At 36.5% G+C, this 4,029-nt stretch overlaps 1 protein-coding gene and 1 long non-coding RNA gene across 5 annotated transcripts in view; one reads left to right on the top strand and one right to left on the bottom strand.

The window, feature by feature from the left end:
• LOC106870398 (beta-hexosaminidase subunit beta) overlaps nt 1–1,458 on the bottom strand; it is a 93,761-nt gene extending 92,303 nt beyond the window's left edge. For 2 of the 4 annotated variants that reach the window (XM_052966620.1, XM_052966623.1), the window contains exon 1: nt 786–1,458. The gene's annotated coding sequence lies outside the window, so the exon portion shown is untranslated. Of the gene's footprint in view, nt 1–316; nt 467–785 lie in introns of those variants that run through there. The other 2 variants (XM_052966611.1, XM_052966619.1) reach the window with 2 other exon arrangements.
• Nucleotides 1,459–2,658: 1,200 nt separating this feature from the next.
• The window catches only part of LOC128247354 (uncharacterized), a 38,056-nt gene continuing 36,685 nt past the window's right edge, over nt 2,659–4,029 (top strand). Inside the window, exon 1 of the long non-coding RNA XR_008263755.1 lies at nt 2,659–3,323. This is a non-coding gene — a long non-coding RNA (uncharacterized LOC128247354). The remainder of the gene's footprint in view (nt 3,324–4,029) is intronic.

The following is a 4,029-nucleotide window of genomic DNA, read 5'->3' as shown; positions in this document are numbered from 1 at the left end:
TATATATATATATATATATATATATATATTTACCATATATATATATATATATATGATCGTCTTTTAGAAAACATAAATCCGAGTCGTATTCGGATAATATATATACATGTGTGTGTTAAAAAAATTAAATAAACCAACGTGCTGTAAGCTATCGAACTGATATGATATCACTCAGATTCACACACACATAGACCGACATTCAGGTACTGAGAGACACAGAACCAAAGACACACGCACACAAAGGCATGGTGGCATCATCATGCAATCGCCAACATGCAAATCACTTAGAAAAGAAAAAATATATATATATACGTACTGTAAAGATTTTAGTGATTTTGTTTTTCAATAAAGACATTATTATTGCACTATCGCCTTCGATGATAAGTAAGTAACGTCATCTGCACAGGCAAACCCTGAGGAAATATATAGCTGACAGTATATTTCAGCAGAATTTAGGTACCAGTGGTAAAAGATGAAGAGATGTGCAATGGAAGCTAGAAACTCTTTGAAAAAATGGGGGATCTTTTCACTTAAATGTATAATTGTAGAATTGACCCTCACTTTGTGGACACTTTACATCAATTGCGTTATTTACCCTTAGGCAGATTATGTATATTAGCTATTTATATGTGCGAATTTATGCATACACAATTATGTTGCTAAACAGACAATTAAATGTAATGAATATCTAAAAGATACTCCATCTAAATTTTACTACAGAGTGATGCCATTATACGAATAAAAATAACGAGATGCAAGAGAAAAGCCAGAATAATAACACTTACCTTTAATCATCATAGTGTTATGTTTCCATCATGATGTTGATGGAGCAAGGAGTAACTATGTACAGTGGAGGAGACGTTTGGCCAGCTGTTGTATTATGCACGGAAAATGAAATGATACAACAGATCGGCTTGGTCATAGATTCATATAGAGAAATAATACTGTTGTTTACATAACTTTGTGAAATGAACTTGGCGGCTGAACAATAGACATCGTGAAATAAAAGGTCAGGGAAATAACACACCAGTGAACACTGGATGTGTCTCTATGAATTCCCGGTTTTGCTGAAGTGTCAAAGTAATACGACTAATCCGAGATAGTGAAGCAGGTAGCATATGTCATGTAAGTGGATTTAGAAAGCATCAAACTGATGATGGGGCCCTGTGAGAACAATGTTGACTACTGGTAGTGCTCTACTGTCATCGACTGCTGCTACTTGTCGCCATAATACAGAGGAGAAACGAGCTTTTAGCTGAGATAATTGAGATTCTAGCAGCAGCAGTGCCGAACAGAAGCAGCAGCTACCATATTTGCTTTACTCTTAATCATCAGTCTCCTCCTCATCCACCTCGTCATCGTCGTCGTCGTCTTCGTCATTATCATCAGCATCATCACCAGTATTTCTTCTCTTTTTTTTATTCAATCATAATTTTTACCACACAGTTACGTCTGAGACATTGGTACCCTTAAAAAATTTAGCATGAAAAATAAATCCGAATATATACAAAAAGAAATTTTTTAATAAAAATCTAGAACATAAATGAAGCAGAATAATAACGAAAAAATGATGATGAGATGGTCGATGACGACAATTATAATGATGATTATTATGACGATTGTGGTGGTGGTGGTGGTGGAGCTAGTGGTGATAATAATGGTTTAGCGAACATTGTGATGATGATGATGATGACGATTGGGGTAATGATGGTGATAAGCAGGAGGGTGGGTGATGGTGACAGTCTCGCACTGCTCGTTAAACCATGTATGAAAACATGACCTGGGTCATAGAAATTAAATGGCATAATTTTTTCTAAAATCTAATTTTAATAAACCTGCTCTCTGAGATGAAAGATCCGCAGTCTTAAATGCATCTTTAGTTTTTTTATACATCATTTCAGATAAAAATTGTATTTAAACGTTTATATTACGATGTTTATTTTGTAACATTCTTTATGTTATTTCCAGCATTCATCTGTTCTCTCTAATTTTTCGAGAGTTTAACCTCCACTGAAATATAGACATTTTCACACTCTACATTTTCTTCTATTTCTCTTTCTATATGCTATCTTTCTTTCTGTCTCTGTTCTCACTCCCTCTCTCTTTCTCCCTTAGCCTCCAGTTCTCTAGCTCTCCATATTTGTTGTCTCTATATATATATTCTTCTTTCTCTCTCACTCTCTCTCTGTCCCTTCCTCTTTCTCTCACTCTCCCCGTCTATCTTCCTCTCGCTCTCTCTCCTCCTCTCTCTTGTTCTTTTCTGCTTCGTTCTCTCTCTCCCTTTTCATGTTTTTTTAAATTTTTATGTTGTTCCTTCTGCTGTCTTCTCTCTCCTTCTCCCTTATTTACTTCAGGCAATCTCCATCTATCGCAAAAAAGGGATTTTGAAAATCCCTGTCATGATTTTAATTCTGAGGAGTATCTTTTAGCATTTTTTGTTTTCGAATATCTCATTCGATATGTGGCCTTTTTATTTTTCTCTAGTTAATAAGTGTCTGTAATGAGAAGAACATTATCACAATTTTCAGTTTCCTTTACATGTTCACATAATAAATACATATTATGTCATTTTCTGTTAGGAAAGGCATAATTAATTTCAGTTAATGTTTGTCTAATTACCACCGTATTATGTAGATAACAGTTTGTTTATAAGGTGTTTATTGCCTAGTTCAGAAAGCACATGACAAATATACTGAATCTGATGAGAATCTAATAAGACTCAACATCATGACAGTCAAATCCTTATTCATGTATTTTCGTTAACTTGGGTTCCAGCCCAAAACAATTTTTCACAGTAGGACTACATATATTTTATGTATGTATTGAATTGTGTACAGATAAATTACCTTGCAGAAGTTTGTTTATAAATTATTAAAAAAAAAAAACACGAGTGATGGCTCCACGTAAAAAGCACTGATATTGATGTCACGTAAAAAAGCGCTGATATTGATGTCACGTAAAAAAGCGCTGATGATGGTGCCACAAAAAAAAAAAAGCACCCAGTACACTGTGAAGTGGTTGACGTTAGGAAGGGCAGCCAGTCGAAGAAACCATGTCAGAACAGACAATGGAGCCTGGTGCGGCCCCACGGCCTTGCCAGCTCCTGCCAAACCGTCCAATCCATGCTAGCATGGAAAACGGACGTTAAATGATGATGACGACGACGACGACAGCAATGATAATGATTACTGTTTCAAGCCTACTGTGAGTTCCAGCTGCAAATTTGACTATCTTCATGCTGTTCTAAATTTTGACATCTCTCCAAGACGTCTCTACACCTCAGATGAACTTGCTAAAGTTATCAAAACGTTCTACTTCCATTTGTAAGTTTAATTACATTTTGAAGGTTATCCAAGATTTTCTTTAAGAAGCCATGAAAAATGGCTTGTGAGAGAAAGTTATTAATTCTAACCTTAAAAATATATGTGTAAAAATCTGTATGTTAAAACTCATCATTAAATATTGAAAGGATATAAACAAGAGCAAGAAATATATTTTTATGCCTGTATGCTTTTTTTCTTGTATCATTTGTATCACTGCATGCACGTGTTTTAAGCACATAAATATGTCAAAAGTGCAGTATCAGATTAACCATTAAGGAAGTAACTATATAAAAATGATGATGATCATCATCATCATCATTTAACGTCCGCTTTCCATGCTAGCATGGGTTGGACAATTTGACTGGGGACTGGCAAACCAGATGGCTACACCAGACTCCAATCTGATCTGGCAGTTTCTACAGCTGGATGCCCTTCCTAATTCCAACCACTCCGAGAGTGTTGTGGGTGCTTTTTACATGCCACCAGAATGAGGGCCAGTCCGGCAGTACTGGCAATGGCCACGCTCAAATGGTGTTTTTTACATGCCACCTGCACAGGAGGCAGTGCAATGTTTTGTTCACATGCCACTGGCACAAGTGCCAGTAAAGCGAAGCTGGAAACGATCCCGCTCAAATGGTGCTTTTAACGTGCCACCGGCACGGGAGCGAGACCGCTGTTCTGGCAGTGATCCCACTCAGATGGTGTT

This window comes from Octopus bimaculoides, chromosome 1, assembly GCF_001194135.2.
Source record: "Octopus bimaculoides isolate UCB-OBI-ISO-001 chromosome 1, ASM119413v2, whole genome shotgun sequence".
In the NCBI taxonomy this organism is placed as follows: Eukaryota; Metazoa; Mollusca; class Cephalopoda; order Octopoda; family Octopodidae; genus Octopus; species Octopus bimaculoides.
Note: the sequence above shows the minus strand (reverse complement) of the source record. Positions and strands in the feature narration are given on the sequence as shown.